This window comes from Doryrhamphus excisus, chromosome 17 (assembly GCF_030265055.1).
Source record: "Doryrhamphus excisus isolate RoL2022-K1 chromosome 17, RoL_Dexc_1.0, whole genome shotgun sequence".
In the NCBI taxonomy this organism is placed as follows: Eukaryota; Metazoa; Chordata; class Actinopteri; order Syngnathiformes; family Syngnathidae; genus Doryrhamphus; species Doryrhamphus excisus.
This window is the reverse complement of record NC_080482.1, coordinates 4,544,147-4,564,060: the sequence shown is the minus strand read 5'-3', so window position 1 is coordinate 4,564,060 and position 19,914 is coordinate 4,544,147. Positions and strand designations below refer to the sequence as shown.

The window sequence follows — 19,914 nt, the reverse complement described above, 5'->3', positions numbered from 1 at the left end:
GCAGGCTGTCAGTCTTTTTGCAGCTCGGTGGCTCTCTCTCTCTGATGTGCCATTGTCACACCAGATGTGCTGCTTGTGATGAACGGGGACAACAAGAGGTGGGAATTGGGTGCACACTTATCATAGTCATTTATCTCATGGCGTCGTTTCTGTTTGTTTCCTGCAAATTTTCAAGTCTTCTTCTGTGGTTGGTGATGAGGAGATGATTAGCTCATCCATCTGCCTGTCTACCTGATGGTAATTATGTGTGATATTCAAGTATTTTAACACAGTTTATTATTTGCTTTGTTTTTTTTGGTGTTTTAAATGTAGTGTTGTAGTGCCATAGTCAGCCTTGCCAGATTGTTACTGACTGAGTCTGCAGCAGGAAAAGCAAAAGGCCTCTGCAGTTCTTTTGTTGGCGCCAACTTTGAGGAGTGTTTGTACACGTCTATATCAATCCAATCACACGGCAATCATGCAAAAATTGCCAGATCTGAAACACAACATGGAATATTGCATTGGCTGATTTATATTGTGTGTGTATGTGTCCAACTTGAATACTAATCAAGGTAATGTTGCAAGGTAATACTCAAACATTTAGGTTCCCTTAACATAATTTTATTATGTAGAATTTATACTCCAGTATTAAAAATGGGAAATTCCTGGCATTTTCCAACCCTCCCCTCGTTCAGTCATCTAGAACAGAAACGCTAGTTCTCATTCCTTTACCTCGTGATATAAAATATTATGTTTTTGTCAAACCTGAATACTAATCAAGGTAATGTTGCAAGGTAATACTCAAACATTTAGGTTCCCTTAACATAATTTTTTACTCCAGTACTAAAAATGGGAAATTCCTGGCATTTTCCACCCACCCCCCAGTCATCTAGAACAGAAACGCTAGTTCTCATTCCTTTTCCTCGTGATATAAAATACTATGTTTTTGTCAAACTTGAATACTAATCAAGGTGATGTTGCAAGGTAATACTCAAACATTTAGGCTCCCTTAACATAATTTTATTATGTAGAATTTTTACTCCAGTACTAAAAATGGGAAATTCCTGGCATTCCCCCCCCCCCCCCCTCCTTCAGTCATCTAGAACAGAAATGCTAGTTCTCATTCCTTTTCCTCATGATATAAAATACTATGTTTTTGTCAAACTTGAATACTAATCAAGGTAATGTTGCAAGGTAATACTCAAACATTTAGGTTCCCTTAACATAATTTTATTATGTAGAATTTATACTCCAGTATTAAAAATGGGAATTTCCTGGCATCCCCCCCCCCCCCCTCGTTCAGTCATCTAGAACAGAAACGCTAGTTCTCATTCCTTTTCCTCATGATATAAAATACTATGTTTTTTGTCAAACTTGAATACTAATCAAGGTAATGTTGCAAGGTAATACTCAAACATTTAGGTTCCCTTAACATAATTTTTTACTCCAGTATTAAAAATGGGAAATTCCTGGCATTTTCCAACCCTCCCCTCGTTCAGTCATCTACAACAAAAACGCTAGTTCTCATTCCTTTCCTCGTGATATAAAATACTATGTTTTACACTTCACATTGTCCTCCTCCAGTAGCTATGGCATATAGAAGTTTAAAAATAGCACAGCTCAGCTCTGCTTGGTTCAGTTCATTTTTCCACAGCAATGTGAATCATCCTTTACTTTCATCTCCGAGCTTCAGCCAAGCATGGCAATCTTCATTTTCCTCCCTATACTCTTTTCCTTTTTTTTTTTCTTGTAGATGTGCTGATGTTTGATACGGAGGAAGGAACTAAAATGGAAGGGAAATTAAGACTGGAAGGTTAAGTAACCTTGGCCAGGTTTGACAGACACAGTACTGCCGGCATCTGATTAGAATCCATAGTCGCAGACTGTAGCGCACTGAGGTCATTTACTGTATATGCATGTGGGTGGTATAGCAGTTGAGGTGGGGGCTGCCTCACTAACTGTGTGTGTGTGTGTGTGTGTGTGTCTGCGGAGATAGGCAGCAGTCCTTGTAAACAGTTGGAAGAGAAAAAGCTGTGAAGATGAAAGACACCCACCCCCTGTCCTCTATCACCTAGCTCTTCCTGTAAACTCACACAAACACACGCTCTTCCCTCGCTCTCCTTCTCCGGTGCCTCTCCCACGTCCTCGTGCAGATTTACTGTCCCCTCTGTGACCAATTACCAAGGCGCAGCGCGTTGCAAAGACGGGGAGGAAACACTGAGAAGCCAGGCCACGTAATAGCACTACTGCTCATTATAGGAGGGCCGGGACAAGTCACTGTGATGCTCGCAACACAAATTAACACTCACATGGGCTGTCGCTGGGCCTTAACACGCTGCTAATCAGTGGACACACTTGGAGCGCTTTCACACAACTTGTCAGCATTACAGTAGGTCACGGACGGACAACTTTATGAGGTGCCGGACATGACAAGGTTATGTTTTAAAGTCTGTGTAAACAGCGACTAAGCCAGACTTTTTTTTACATGTGTTTTTTGTTTTGAAAACAGAAATACTGTAATTTTAGTTCCCGATCCACTATGTGTTTTTTCTCTGGTGTGTGTGGTAGTGGACTCGTCTGCGAATGTGAACTTTTGGGCAAAATTTATACATCAACAATGACCTAATTGTTTCTATCTTTTTCTATTCTTCAATATTTTGCAGTAGAACATGAGGAAGAAAAACAGCTTTTTGAGAATAGATAGATAGATAAATATCGAAACTATATCTAAATATACATTAATTTCAACATAAACAACACAAAAAAGGTGTTGTTTTCCAACTAATTAATAATATATTTATAAATATAACACTGTGCGTGCTTTAAAATTTCCCTAAAATGCCTAACCATTCTGTCATGTATGATTTTCCATTGAAATTATCATGATTTTTCATATAATTTATAAATCAGGTTGTATTGTGGTTGACAAATACAGCCTCTTATTTGAAAAATTAAATCTATATTTAAAGAAAATGTAAATTATTTACCTAAATGAAGCATTTTCAAGCATGAAAATTGGTAAATGAACTATGAAAGTATTCCTTTGATAAAGAAGGAATCCTATCTATCACGGTCGGGTCTGGAACCAATTAACAGTGATAAACGAGGGATGATTGTATAGTAGATCCCGGTTTCTTCTCTAAGTAAATTATATTTTTTTTTGCAGGAAAACCAGTCCATTTGTGCCTTTTGTCGGGGATAATAGGACGTATTTGTATCAGAAAACTCATGTCAGAACTAATTAAAAAATAATAAAGCATTGCAATAGAGCATAATAATAAAGCATGTTTTAACTGCAAGTGCTTCCAAAAGTGTTGCCAGTAGGTGGCAAAATAGCAGCAGGTAGGTATCTATCTATTTATCTATCTGCAACCTGCATGTTAAGGCAAGAATGCAGAGAGAAGGACACAAGGTTGTTTATTGTTAGTTGCAAACAAAAGAAGCTAGCTAAGACCAGCATAAAGACAAATTAGATACATTTTATTTGCAGAGCTTTAACAGCTTTTTACCACCTAAAAACCTTGCCAACGTCAACGGAATTGTGTCTAAACCCGATTTAGTGACTAATCCAGCCGCATCCACAATCCTGCTGCTCGAGTTCTGACTAGAACTAGGGAATGTGACCATATTAGTCCGGTGCTCGGGATGCTGTACTTGCTTCCTGTCTCTCAAAGAAGACTTTTCATCTCGGCCATGACCATCTCGGCCTCTGAGAACCTCTGGGAGTGGTTCCTGTGGGTTCCAAAGTCAGGTCCAAACCCGGCGAGGCTGCATTTTCAGTTTGATGCTGTTAGAAGATATGAGAAAGAGTCCTCAACTTTGACAGTGTTCAAATCCAGATTGTAAGATGTCAGACAGCATATGCTGAAGAACTTTCAGTATCAGTGTCGTCGTGCTCTGACATATGCATGATATTCATGCTTCAATAACAAGCCCACAGCTTGGTGGATGCAGTTCTCAAACTAATTACCTGTTCAACCCAGTAGAAGACAGTAGAACACAGGAACAATGGTGGACACGTGATGGAGACATATCTAGCAGGATGAAAAAAACGAAGGACGTCAGAGGCAAATATGACAATATTTCATTATTTTCAAGTTCATAAACTTAACTTAAATTATTTCACTTTTGATAATCGCGCGATTGGATGCAGAATGCTATGTGCCAGCAACTCATACAGTGGTTTGTTGTGAAAACATTTCTGTCCGAGGGGGCATGACAAAACAAAAATTTAGAACTACTGATTAAAAGAAATCTGGGCAACTGCTTTTGATTGTTTTGATGGTGTCGCATCAATTTATAAAAATAAAATATGGAAGGAGTATCACTGCATACAAAACCACAGTGACACACTCCCAAACAACTAAGTCATGCCAAACATTGGGTGAAAAATGCAATATTTTGGCAAGATAATAAAGCTATTTTATTACGCAACCAGAAAATTAAAAAATTTGTTCATAAGGAATCCTCTTATCGAGCATTTTTTTTTAAGAGAAAATAGAAGCTCTCCAAAGAGGACTTTTACTGGACTATCTGCTGGATTCATGTTTGAAAACTCAAGGGCAGCTCAAAGAGCCGAAGAGGAGGGGGGGCTGTGGAGAGTTTATATTGATTTGTCATGAAGACATTGTCAAAGAGAGCTGCCGTGCCGCTGAGAGAAAAGTGGGAACTGAAGTGAGAAGAGTGAGTGTTGGGACTTTTGGGCTCTGCTGACCTTCCAGAGTTGTGAAGGAGACAAGAGGACAATACGCATTCTGAGCTTCTTCTCTCCGATCTATTCTTTCCTCTGCTCGATCCGCCAGATTGGTGTCTTTGTTGGGATGTGGGAGACGGAAAAAGCCACTGACCAGCAAAACTAATAATATCAAGTCGTGATTTCAATTAAGTATATATTGTGATAGATATGCTGCATATTGGCTTTCTTATTGATATTGACCTGCACTTCACTACTGAGCTAAATGGTATCTAACCGCAGTTTCAGAGTGTAGGCACTCTGTTATTGAACATACTGCTCAGTATATAAGCAACACAATAACATAAGTTGACCTGTTTTCTTTTTTTTTAACCCTTAGATGCATAAGTGGGTCAAAAATGACCCGGTCAGGTTGTTTTCTTTGAAATATCTTCGTAATTAATTTTTTTATCATTTCATATTCCAGGTATTCCTCAAAAAACATGTTTTTGAGATCATGCTTTCGCATTTTTAATTTACCTTTTATACATTTTAAGAAATTTTTGTTTTTGTGTTACTACCCCAACCTTCCATAAGTGGGTCAAAATTGGCCAGGTCAGGTTGTTTTCTTGAAATATCTTTGTAATGAAATTTTTTTATCATTTCATATTCCAGGTATTCCTCAAAAAACATGTTTTTGGTATCATGCCATTCACATTTTTAACTTACCTTTTGTATATTTTAAGAAATTTTTGTTTTTGTGTCACTACCCCAACCTTCCATAAGTGGGTCAAAAATGACCTGCATGCATTTTCTATGGAATCCAATAGGAACCTTTAATTCTTATCAACTTATCAACTCCTAAATATAATACTAAATATCATACAAGTGATTATTCCTAACCAAAATGGCAAAATTAGCATAAAAACGCATTGATTCTAGTATGGGTCATTTTTGACCCACTTATGGAAGAGTGTAGGGTCCAGTCACTCATGCATCTAAGGGTTAATTAAAAATGTATAACACTTAGTGTATGACATGCATTAGCATTATTGCTAAATCACACTATTGTTTTGTTTTTGCTTTATTTACAAATATTTCCTGTACCAGAATAATATAGAAAACACCGGGAAACAGTTGATGTTTTCTAAATACAAGTCATGATGTGCTATATATATCACTATATTGACAGTTACTATGGTACCCATTATGTTATTGTATGGTCATATCACCTTGTACTTCAGTACGTGAAAAAAAAACACAAAAAAAAACTTAAACTATATTAGGAAAGCAGGAAGTGAACAAATGTAACAGTTACTGATTGTAAAAGTACCAGATGGAGGGGTAAGATTTAATAAGCTTTGCTTCTTCCTACTCCTTTTGGACATGTGGAACTGTGAACTGATTATGTGATGCATTCAATTGTAATCTGATGCATGTTCAAATGAAATAAAACCATTACCATCACTGCAAAACTATAGAAAACCTCACACACACTATCAAGTTTAGTGTTAACACAGTCAAGGCAAAAAAAATGGTTGCTTCAGTTCTAATCGTGTACTTTCACCTCCAAGCTCACACACTAACACTCTGGCCCAAGGTGCATTTCTAGAGGTCCATATATTTGCATACATATGCATATTTAATGAGTTTTGGGAGATCATGAGATCCAAGCGTCCCTTTGTGTATATTCTTCCTTTCTTTTGTGTGAGTGTGTTGGCGGGGGTCTCCGTGTAACTATCACCTGCTGTGTGTTGGCACCCATCACAGATGGTACTGGGCGAGGGCACGCTGTGGGCACAGGATACCTATTTCTGTTTGTCTGCGGGCTTTGTGTGACACTTGGTGTGACACCGCAAGGCACGGAGAAAGTGTCACAGTGTGCAAGCATGTGTTTGTTTGTTTTGTTTTTTTTTGCAGTACGAGTGTCAACTCTTTTGTGTACTTTTGCAATGGTGAATCTCTCTATCTAAGTGAATGGTTATTGTTGTCAGTGTGTAATTTTAACTGTGTGTGTGTGTGTGTGCGCCGCCACGTGCGTGTGTCTCCCAGCATGCAGCGTGGCAGTGATGGCCCTGTTTTGTATGACTGATGTGCTGGAGGGAGCAGAGGGGAGCTCAGGTTGGGCCAAAGCCTCAGTCTGACACGCTGCTGCTTCCCCGCTGCTTTACATATGTAGTCGCAGCAAGACTCTGCCTCCGCTCCCATCTGACACTTCCTCCTTCTCCAAATCAGCCTGCACTCATTGCTTTTTTGGAACTTTTGTTTTGAAGCCAGTAGGGGCGTCGCGAGACCCCCGATTCACCACATGAGACAAGGCACAAGACTGACTACATAAGAATGAAAGGAGATGAGATTTTAATATTTATTTTAAGAAAAGTACAATGAAAAAATTGAACGGGACATTTTATTTGACCCAGTCACATAAAATATACAGGTGCGTTATGGAATGTTTATTGTCACTGAAATATATTATTGCCAACATTTTTTTTAGATTTTTCCAATTTTGATGTGTTTTTGTTTATTTTAATTCGGCAATCAGCCAACTTCCGTCTTCATTGTTTGCCATGAAGTTGTGACGCAGCAAAGCAACATGAAAAATGTGTCGAAACTCAACTTTCTTAGCTTGTTTGGTTAGGGGACCAGCCCTTTGTATTGAGTTATGGACTCCTATAGAGCAGTTACACAAGATAACACAAGATAACCCACACATTCAGTTAAAAAAAATAAAATAAAATAAAAAATCACAGTTTCATCGAAGAAGACAAATTGCCAGAACGTTTCTTCAGTAGGAGTTGTTTAAAACCAACTTGATTTTGTTTATTTTAATGAGTTATGGACTCCTATATAGCAGTTACACAAGATAACACAAGATAATCCACACATTCAGTTAAAAAAATAAAATAAAAAATCACAGTTTCATCAAAGAAGACAAATTGCCAGAAAGTTTCTTCAGTAAGAGTTGTTTGAAGCCAACTTGATTTTGTTTATTTTAATTCCGCAATCAGTCAATGTCCATCTTCATTGTTTGCCATGAAGACGTGACGCAGCAGAGCAACGAAAAAATTGTGTCATTTTCCAGCCCTTTGTATTGAGTTATGGACTCCTATAGAGCAGTTACACAAGATAACCCACATGGAAAGCTTTCTAGATCTTCCAAAATCTGCACCTATTCCAGCTGTATTTACTTGGATTTCCAAAACGATCAGTTTTGATTTACTTTGCGTCCCATAAGAATGAATGGAGATGAGATTTTAACATTTATTTTAAGAAAAGTACAATGAAAAAATTGAACGGGACATTTTATTTGACCCAGTCACATAACAATACAGGTGCGTTTTGGAATGTTTATTGTCCCTCAAAGATATTATTGCCAATATTTTTTAGATTTTTCCACTTTTGATGTGTTTTTGTTTATTTTAATTCAGCAATCAGCCAAAGTCCATCTTCATGAAGATGTAACACAGCAGAGCAATGAAAATATTGTGCCTAAACTCAACTTTCTTAGCTCGTTTGGTCAGGGGACCCACTATGCTCATTTTTCAGCCCTTTGTATTGAGTTATGGACTCCTATAGAGCAGTTACACAAGATAACCCACATGGAAAGCTTTCTAGATCTTCCAAAATCTGCACCTATTCCAGCTGTATTTACTTGGATTTCCAAAACAATCAGTTTTGATTTACTTTGTGTCTCTCTTCTTCAGTCAGATTGAATTCTCGACTGGCAATCCACGTGACAATCATGCAGTCCGAGGCTAAGCCATCCTCGGTGTTGACCACACACATCCGGATTTTTCAATCGTAAATATTGAACATATTTAACATTTACACACACGATAATCTGCCAGGATAAATGTTAGCGACACCAGCTAATCGGGCCTTTGCTGACTTTGGTTGGAAGAAGGGAATCGGGCTCCAAATCGGGGCGGTTATCTTTATGTGTGTACCGGGCTTAACGCTGCCTCTTTCCTGTTCCACCACACTCACTCATTGCGATATCCTGTCATCGTTGGCCCATCACTAATCCCCTCACCTATCCGTTTTTTTTTTTCTCTGAATTTTCTCTCTCTGCTTTTGAAATCCTTACCCAGCTAATCCTCTCATGTCTTTGTCTCTCCTTTGTCCAAAAGTCAGTTTTATTTCTGCTGCTTTTATGTTCAGCTCGGCTCAACGTATCAAACCCTCATACTTTCATTTCATTACATTCAGTTAAAAAAATAAAATAAAAAAAATCACAGTTTCATGTCACGATTCCGCAAGCAACTTCAGAAGAAGACAAATTGCCAGAACGTTTCTTCAGTAAGAGTTGTTTGAAACCAACTTGATTCATGATTGATTTTATGTCAGGCTCCACCCACTGTGAAGGTTCTTTCAATCAATTATGTCCACATATTTTTGTATAATGGACTTTAGTCTCATTAGAGAGTATCCCAATTGGGAATATGTTGGTCAGTAACGACTATGAATTGATGCTTGACGTGACGACTGCGTTTTGGAGAGCACAAAATCAAACTTTGAATATTTCTCTCAAAGTAGAAGTTGTTATTTCAGTTGGAACACAACAGATATGCAGATTTATTTAAGAATTGAATTTAAGGATTGAACAGGACTATTTTTGTGGGTGTCACAGATAATACACTTGATAACCTGGCGATCAACAAAGACAATAAAAAAAAGTATTACATTGTACTTTATGTATTACATCATTTTCTCCCAGTGTGAAATTCCCATCTGGATGCATTCATTCATTTTTTATCGCTTGTTAATTGGCGACTCCAAATTGTCCATAGGTATGAATGTGAGTGTGAATGGTTGTTTGCCTATATGTGCCCTGTGATTGGCTGGCACCCGAAGACAGCTGGGATAGGCTCCAGCTGTAGAAAATGAATGAATGAAGTCCCCTTCTGAATGCTCATGTACCAAATGCAAAATACTGCAAAATAGTTATCAAGCCTTTAACTAATACTATTTTTTTTTTTAAAAAATGAAACTTTAGACGTTTTCATGCAGGTCACAACTTCAAGTAGAAGCATGTCAACCTGGTTGGAAGGCATGCTGGGAGGCATGCAAGGCATATTGATCCAACTATAACATCCAGCTGTTTGTTTACCAACAACAAATCAATGCAGGGCTCGGTTGGGGACTGACATGACTGGCCTCTGGTCGGCTCAGAGCACACACACACACACACACACACACTTAGAACACACACTAAGCATGCAGCGTGTTGTGTGTACGATGCAGTCTGTTTTTGAGCAGGACTCTGAGCTCAGAGTGTATATTGCTGTATTTTTGGGGTTTTCTCCTTATTTGCAGGACGTAGTTCAAACAATGGCCAAATCTACTGAAACGATGCCAGCATTTACTGAGACTGTAATAATCATAATCAGCAGATATTCAGGAGACATTGCAATTTCACACGATTTAGTTGGATCTTACAAACACTGCCCACGTGTACTCTTGCAAATGAAAAAGAGATGGCTTTCCGAAAGAGTTCTTCCTGTGAGTACGTAGACATCCTGTGAAAATGACTTCACTCTTAAGTGATCAGGGACAAAATTACACACTCCGAGATGCACTCCGAGGTTCACTTGAAGTTAATGTGAATCTTTTAGTACAGGAATCGCATTTTGCATACCAGTCAACACCGTGACTGGGCAAGGATATTGGGGAGGAATTTTACACCTTATGGATGACCTATGGTAATGGTAATGGTAATGGTTTTATTTCATTTAAACATGCATCAGATTACAATTGAGTGCATCCCATAATCAGTTCACAGTTCCACAAGTCCAAAAGGAGTAGAAAGAAGCAAAGCTTATTAAATCCTACTCCTCCATCTGGTACTTTTACAATCATTTGTTCACTTCCTGCTTTCCAAATATAGTTTACACATACCGAAATACAAGGTGATATGACCATCCAATGACATAATGTGTACCATAGTAAGTGTCAATATAGTGATATATATAGCACATCATGACTGGTTCAAGACTCTTCATCCTTGTATTTAGCAAACATCAACTGCTTGTATTGTTTCTTGAATTCACTCATCGTTGTGTATTGTTTGAGGGTCTTACTCGATCCATTCCATAGTTTGATTCCACATACTGAAATGCTATGGCTTTTTAACGTAGTCCTAGCATATAAGTGTTTCAAATGTAGTTCTTCCCTGAGATCATATTTCTCCTCTCTTGTAGACAAGTATTGGATGACATTTTTAGGTAATTGGTTATTTTTAGTCTTATGCATTATTTTAGCTGTTTGAAGATTAACTATATCAGACTGTATATTAACTATATGGAAGAAATCAATAATACATTTAGGTGTCTGTAGTCACATTAGTCAAATTTAGCAGCGGAATTTCACCCATTTTTGCCAATACCATGTTTAAGGTAATAGTCGTTTTACAGAAAATTTCACCCTATTCAAAATGGCATTCCGTGGCAAGGAATAAGGGTGTCCTCCACATTTCTTCCAAAGTCAGCTTTGATTGGTTCCAGCTTCCTGCAACACTGAACACAAAGGCTGCCCGATCATTGAAGTGAAATGCTACGGTTGGTCTAAGGTCTGCTTCACAAGATGTCCGGGAATATTCTCATTCAATCACAACTGCTCTGTTCAGGTCGTCTTTAGAGGACGGACAAACACTAGTCTGACTGTCCGCTGTCCTACCAAGTCGTTGAGCATGAACGGATAAACGACAACTTGAACTGTCTGTGTTATAAATGAAGACTGTTCACCTGGAGTCTGATTAAATCAATGCAACATTTAATCCAGAGGGAAAACAGAGTCAAATGTGTCTACAACATTAGTTATGTCAGTACAATTGAATGAGATCTAAAGGAACAAAAGCATCAAAAATGATTCTCAGCTTTGATTGACACACAGTCACATATTTATTTAATAATGGATATTATTCATTCATTCATTCATTTTCTACCGCTTATCCTCACGAGGGTTGCGGGGGTGCTGGAGCCTATCCCAGCTGTCTTTGGGCAAGAGCCAATCACAGGGCACCATTCACACTCACATTCATACCGGACTGGCTCTGCTCAATTTGGGGCGGCCTGTTAACAGTACCCCTGGAAACTGCAAAAACCAAGCCATATTGAATGCATCATTTGGAACAAGACCACCCAGCTGGAGCCTATCCCAACTGTCTTGCGAGAGGCGGGGTACACCCTGGACTGGTGGTCAGCCAATCACAGGGCACATATAGACAAACAACCATTCACACTCACATTCATACCTATGGACAATTTGGAGTCGCTAATTAACCTAGCATGTTTTTGGAATGTGGGAGGAAACCGGAGTACCCGGAGAAAAGCCACGCATGCACGGGGAGAACATGCAAAGAGAGGGTGTGAGGGTGGGATTGAACTCTGGTGTCCTAGCTGTGAGGTCTGCGCGCTAACCACTCGACCTCCGTGCAGCCCATGGATATTACTATGGTTTTAAAAAGCAGTAGTGTAGTATTGCAGTACTATAAAAAAAATGTGTATGGCTTTAGAATGACTCTATGCTGACCAACAAGGTTATGATTGATATTATTATAGATTCACTGATCACTTCATGACCCCAAATTTTGAGTACAAAAAAAAAAACTCTTATCCCTTTTATTTATTATTTATTTCATTAGTACTTTTTTCCAGATTACCATAAAAGCTCGGCAAGGAGCACCTTGAGACCAAATGAAGAGGAGGCAGTCGGAGCGTTGCGAAGTGTAACACTGTGCACTCTGCAGCACTCCCCACCCACACAGGACCATACGCATGCAGTGTGAGAACGTGTCTGCCGCCCGTATGGCTTTGAACACTGGGAAACCGAGGTGAGCGTATAGCTGCAGAGGCTGGATAAATCATGTCCTGATGATGCCTTTGTAAAACAATGCAATAAAAATGGATTGAATGACATACTATGCTTGCTGTTGTTTTTCACCACTAATCCTCCCTGAACTCACCGTTAGCCGTCGCTGCTTGTTTAGATGGACCAATGCAAACAGAAGAAGTCAGTCATCGCTACTGACCGCAGAGACAGTGATGTGTAATTACAGTGTGATCCCAGGTCGCAGCCCCCTGACCTCCAGCCCCCTCCCCCCCATCCCCACACACACACACCTTATTAGCACTGCCGGCACTAAGCCTTCATTCCTGTACCTGCCAGGGATTTCAGAAAAATAAGCAAGGCATGTTGGGAGAAAGGCATCAAGGCCTTTTTTTGTTGATCTCTGTCAACAGGGTCTCTGGCTAGTCTTTGGGGTCCTGGGTTATCATGGACTTTGGAAAGACAGGAAGGGCATAGTCAGGAATCAGACTAACCTTCTGGCATAAAACTCAAAATAGATGATGGAGGGTGGGAAAGTGGAATACTAAGGACATTTTACCAGAGTGTTTGAACTGCACATGGAGATGCTGATCTCCCATCCAAGTATCATCTTTAAGTGATCAAGCTTTTTTAGCATCTACTATCTACACAAAAACACAGAGATGCTACATTCTCCACCTTAGACACATGTGTGTAACTTATAATGTATAATTACCGTATTTTCCGGACTATAAGTCACACTTTTTTTCATAGGTTGGCTGTTCCTGCGACTTATACTCCAGAGCAACTTATAAATGAAAAAAAATGTTCATGTTACATAAACACAGGACACCTTTTCTGTTCATGTTTATTTTTGTGTAGCTGAATAACCATTGTGTTAGCATATCTTACATCTATTCAGCCTGTTCTCTATTATTTTATTAATGTTAGAACTTGCCTTCCAAGAGGACGTAATGTCTGTTTTGGTCAAGTAGTTTGTAAAATAAATTACCCCCAAAAAATGCGACTTATACTCCAGTGCGACTTATGTATGTTGTTTTTTTTTTAGGCCTTGTGTGACTTATAGTCTAGAAAATACGGTAATATTAAATTAAATACTTTAGTTAGTTTTGAATATTATATTATATTCAAAGTCTGCACAGTGGCCAAAGTGGTTAGCGCACAGGCTGCACGGCTAGGAGACCCGAGTTCAATTCCACCCTCGGCTATCTCTGTGTGGAGTTTGCATGTTCTCCCCGTGCATGCGTGGGTTTTCTCCGGGTACTCCGGTTTCCTCCCACATTCCAAAAAAACATGCTCAGTTAATTAGACTCCAAATTGTCCATAGGTATGAATGTGAGTGTGAATGGTTGTTTGTCTATATATGCCCTGTGATTGGCTGGCGACCAGTCCAGGGTGGAAGACAGCTGGGATAGGCTCCAGCACCCCCCGCGACCCTCATGAGGATAAGCGGTACAAAATGAATGAATGAATTATATTAAAATAATGAGACATTTGTGGGTGGTCTTGTTCTAAATGATGCGTTCAACACAGCTTGTTTTTTGCAGTTTCCAGGGGTACTGCTAACAGGCCGCCCCAAACTGAGCAAAGCCGGTCCTGTCCAGTAGGAAAGCACATTAGTTAACACAAAAAGTGTTCCCCTCACGTTGTGTAAGATTCAGCTATAGCTTTAATTGTGCGTGCGTTATCAGCCTCTGTATTGTGGGCTTGACCCGGCGTGTGTTTGTTTGCCGGCTGTGCGACAAAGGAAAGTAAATTGCTGTGATTATATGGCGGTAATTGAGCAGAGACGGTGTGCTTAATTGCGTTGTTGCTTCTTGATGTCTCGATGACAGGTGCCTTTTTTTTTTTTAATGCCGCCACGTCAGACATAGTTATGTCTGTTTTACCTTGCGTTCTGTGTGTTTAGCCTAATGCTTTGTTTGGCTGAGCGCCGCTACTGAGACTGAGATCTGACAAGACTGCAACGTACATCTTTGTGGTTGATGTCTTTGAAAATGTGCATTTGAATTTTGCACCCGATACGATACGTGTTTATGTGCAACCGTGTATAAGAAGTGGATGTAAAGTCTATGTGTGTATCTGATCTGCCTCCTGGGCTCTATGACCCAAATCAAATGGTAGGAAACATCAATTTCACTATCCTATCTCCTCCTCCCCTACCTCCTCACTCCTTGTCTAATTTCTTTTCTCCACTTACTCTCCTCCCCTGCAGCTCCTCTCCTCGTCTCATTCTGTTGTAGAGGTGTGATTACGTTCCTCCTCGGTGTGTACGTGCGTGATTGGTGACTAGTTGGTGATCTGAGCAGCCTGGCACTGGGTATTGTGCGGCGTAATTCATGGACGGGGTCTTCAGTTGAATGCCTCTATTCACAATTACGGCCTCTCCATTAGTTGAAGCGCTCACTGCCGTGTGCTTCCTCTGTGCAAAAAGACGCAATTAAAGCAGGACAAAAACAACCTAGGACGCAAGCGGTGTACCTGGGAACAACACTTGATGGAAGAGACTTGTGATTGGCAGTCTCTTCTTTGTTTATTTGTTTATTTTGCTCAGGGTACAGCTTCTTGGAGTTTGTCACAATATGCTCACCACACAAATCTATTATTATTCTGATGTTCGCAGATTGTTTTTTTCAGATTTATTCATAGATTTGACACTCAGAATCGATGCTCTTGTTTAAACACCTAACGGTAAAACAGTAAAAACATATAAATTATTCTTAGCCAACCAGCACATAAAGGTTATGACAATAATAACACATGTATAATCACCAAATACATTAATCCCTCATTTATCACATGTTAAGTGAATTTCCGCCAAGAATGATTCCTTTTTTATGAATGGAATATTTTCATAGTTCAAACCCTTTTTACGACCCATTATTAGAGCCCTCTGGACATGAAATAACACCCCTATAGTCACCTTTACAATCACATTACCCAATAGTGTAACTTATACACACATTCCTTTGCATGCAAAAGCAGTCTAATTAAATCCCAGTAGGTGTGTTACAACACAGCATATTACATGGCAACAAGGAACACTGTATTTGTCTGGCAGAGTAAAAAAGACTACACCGTTTGTCTCACAGGCGGAACAGATGGAAAATTTTGCTACAAAAACAAAAAAAGATGTCAGGGTTTTTTTTATCCAAGTCTTGTGCTGGAAGACACAGCCATCCCAGTCATCATTGATGATGCTCATGTTTAAACACCTAACTGTAAAACAGTAAAAACATATGAATTATTCCTGGCCAATCAGCACATAAAGGTTATGACAATAATGATATGTATAATCACATAATACATTAACCCCTCATTTATCACATGATAAGTGAATTTCCGCCAAGAATGATTGCTTATTTATAAATGGAATATTTTCATAGTTAGAGCATAGAAAAACTTTTTACGACCCATTATTAGAGCCCTCTGGACATTAAATAACACCCCTATATTCACCTTTCCAATCATATTACCCAATATAGTAGATATAATCAGAAAAAAACAAGTCATCAAAACTTGTGTTCATGTGTGTTGCAATAAATGTGTGTGTGGACAGGAAGTGATTCAGAATAAAATGAAGTGTAAAGTTTTTCAGCTACTGGATCTGCATTGAAAGTTTTCAAAAAATAAAAACACTTTTTTTTGTGTCTTTACTTTATTTGCCTTTTATTTAACCTACATTTAAACATCATTAAACACCTCTAACAGGAATTAACAGTTATAGTCACTTTTAGACTTGTATTACCCAAAATAGTAGACATCATGTGTGTTGCTATAAATGTGTTTTCTAGGGGAGAAGAATGAGTGGCGGACAGGAAGTGACATTGGGGTTTCAGAGTTGAGTTTCAGCTTGCTGATTTTTATTTATTTTTCCTGTGGTTTTTTTTTTAACCCCCACCGGAGGGTCTTCTGGTGAACACCGCCTGTATCATTCGCCCCTTTTAGACAGTGTCGTTGATTGAGCCGTTCTGGAAGTGACCTCATAATGACCACATAAGGAAATCCAGGAAGTGGCAGGTTGCTGATGTCACTATTCCGGCCAGACGCACGATGTACATCGACACAAGACACATGCTGTGATTTACTACTCCAATAAATCACTGCTATGCTCTAATTTTCTATGGATTTCAATTCCCCCCTTGACATATCTGCATTGATCAACTTCACATGTCGGGATGAGCCAGGATTCGCTTAGGGTGAGAAATGTCTGACATTGTAAAGATACACGGAGAGGATTTGTGCACATGCAGCATTTCTTTTTTCAAAGCTGCTTTCTCTGTCGAGGCTTTTGGATAAAAATCCTTGTCTCCGAGTAATAACATCTGAAAATGTCAGAATCAGAGCCACTGAGATCGGGATCAGACAGGTGAATCAGGGCTTATGATATTGTTATTCTGATCGTATCTGCACACAACACTCCGTGCACGGATATATAGGAAGAAATAAACAGAGTAGAAAAAGAGATGGGTATTAAATGGGAGGATAATTGGTGGTGTGTTTTGCTATCTTGCAACAATACAGTACATCTTTCAACACGTCTTTGCAAGAGTCCACTGGCTTATGGCCCTGACAGCGTCTTTACCCCCAATTCTCACCCTGGAGGCACATCTGAAGGGATTGTAGAAGCAAAGAGGAATAAATTGGAAAAAAGGACAAATCGATGTTTGGAGGAGGGAACGACAAACAGACCCTCCAACCTCTTGACCACACACACACACACACACACACACACCTTCAGTGAGCATGTTTCCTTGGGCTTTATTTGATTGGTATGCAGAGCCAAGGGGAGGGACGCTCAGAAAAATACTTGGCCTACAAATGATGTCCTTTGTTTGATGCATTAGGATGGTGGTGGTGGTGGTGGTGGGGTGGGGGTTTGTCGAAATAAAAATCTCTCTCTCTTTCTGAGCCTCCATCTCCTTCTCACCAAAGGCTTCTCAAGTAGAAGAGAGCGATCCGCTCCAGGAAAAGATGGCTGTCATCTGTTTGTGTTGACGAGCTAGAGGGCAGAAAAGATTTCATTGCTTGAATGAACGCGTAATCTGTCAGTTTGAAGCTTTTACTGTGAAAGGATCATTGTGGTTTATCATGGCTCAAGTCTTCTTTTGTAGCTTCTTGGCTCAGCGTGATTACTAAGGTAATATATGGGATTCATTTAACCCCGAGCATCCACATGAGAACATACAGTCACTGACAAAACATACAACATGCTAAATTATTCACTTTATTTATTGATTTTTTTTTTTATTTGTCACAGAAAAAGGCGTAAGAATTTAACATTATGTATGTATGTATTATGTATAATGCCATTTATGGGAAACACAAATATTAGTGTATTTCTTTGTGCAATCCACTGTATGTGTTTCTGGCACCAGCATCATTCAAGCATGAATAAAGATACTCAAGACCTGCCAACCTGGAAGAAACCCCAAGAAGTCTCTAAAGCCCCCCCCCCCCCCCCCCCCCCCCAACAACACTTACAGGGAGGAAGCACTATTGTAGATTCATCTACAGCAGTAGGTGGCGATATTTTTGCACAATAAAGCTTGGAGAAGGACCTTCTAAATACAGGGTCAGTCAAAAATTCTGACACATTTGTAGGTTAAATAAAAGGCAAATAAAGTAAAAACGCAAAAAAAGTGTTTTTATTTTCAAAAAGTACATATAATGCTATTTTTTTCGGTACTTTTTCGGTTGCTGTCATGAATTGGACTGGTGAGCATCGTTCTTTCATTGTGGAAACATTTATCAAAACAAACTAATCTGTAACTGCAACATAACGAGCGTCCCGTTTGCACTTCAATCTCGGTAGACGTGATCCCGTATCAGCTCTAAACACCATCTTGTTATCGGTTACCAACTTCAGAGCTACTATGTAATAGTAATGGTAATGGTTTTATTTCATTTGAACATGCATCTTATTACAATTGAATGCATCACATAATCAGTTCACAGTTCCACATGTCCAAAAGGAGTAGGAAGAAGCAAAGCTTATTAAATCCTACCCCTCCATCTGGTACTTTTACAATCAGTAACTGTTACATTTGTTCACTTCCTGCTTTCCATAATACAGTTTAAGGTTTTTTTTGTGTGACGCAGGACCTACTGGATCTGCATTGAAACTTTTCGAAAATAAAAACATTTTTTTTTGTTTCTTTACTTTATTTGCCTTTTATTTAACCTACAAATGTGTCAGATCATTTTTCCTGTACATTTTTTAACGTCATTAGAGCCATCTAAACATGAATTAACAGTTATAGTCACCTTTAGACTTGTATTACCCAATATAGTAGACATCATGTGTGTTGATATAAATGTGGGGAGAAGAGTGAGTGGCGGACAGGAAGTGACATTGGGGGTTCAGAGTTGAGTTTCAGCTTGCCGTGTGTTACAGACTCAACGGTAGTAGGGATTTTTATTTGGGATTACGGTGCCTGTTAGATATAACTGAGACGGCTCGCTTGTTTTTTTGTTTATTTTTTTTTTGGGGGGGGGGGTGAGATTGGAAAACTTTGCTTCAAGTACTGAACGCTGTACACAGTCTTACAGATCACTTACACACATACACGGTACACATAGTAAATCTATGGCAGTATCATACACAGGGCAATGTATCCATACATGTTGTATGTCAAATTATTGTCAATGAATATTCAACATGGAGGTCAATGTCAAGAAGCCTGTTTGCCAGACAAACTTACACGTTAGCAATTCATCACCCCCGTGTCTTGTTGTGCACTCTTTTTTTCCTGTTTCTCTCATTCAAAGATGCTTTTTAGGCATTTAAATTTAGATTTTCAACAACATCTTAACTTGAATTGGTTTTTTGTGTCATTAGAGCATCAATCTGTATACAATCCCCCCCCCCCCCCCCTCCCCGCCTCCCCTCTCCGGCAATACGCACTCTTTGTTGAGCTTTCACCAGCCTGGGAGTTCTGTTTTCACTCTGTGTTTTTCTTTCTTTTCTTATAGGTTTGTCATACTGTACTCCCCACTGTGCTTCTATTTTCGATGCTTTTTTGATTTTTTTTTGATGCGGCGAGAAATAATTGAAAGCACTGTGTACAGTCTTATCTGTTACAGCGCTCCCACTTCCACCAGCCTCATAATATACACTGTGGAATCCCTGATGGCTGAGGATCTTCTCACTCTTGTGAGCCGTTAAACACTCGTTGAGACGAGATCAAATCTTCAGAGACGAATACAGTCGTTGATTAATTTGAAGATTCGGATTCACTGTCATTGTGGGCCCACATTTTGCAGATTTGCTCCATTCATCCAGAAGAATATTCTTCTCATAGTTGTTTGATGGGATTGAGACAGGCAAGATCTTTCTCACGAGGCATGGATTCTGACAGTAGGATAAACTTGGGCAAAAATCTCACAATATCACGGTATTACAATACCATTTAAAATGTGTTATTTTGAGATAT

At 39.2% G+C, this 19,914-nt stretch overlaps 1 long non-coding RNA gene across 1 annotated transcript in view; it reads left to right on the top strand.

Moving 5' to 3' along the window:
• LOC131105409 (uncharacterized) overlaps nt 1–12,528 on the top strand; it is a 104,813-nt gene extending 92,285 nt beyond the window's left edge. The window contains exon 3 of the long non-coding RNA XR_009119929.1: nt 12,307–12,528. This is a non-coding gene — a long non-coding RNA (uncharacterized LOC131105409). The remainder of the gene's footprint in view (nt 1–12,306) is intronic.
• The last annotated feature ends 7,386 nt before the right edge of the window (nt 12,529–19,914 follow it).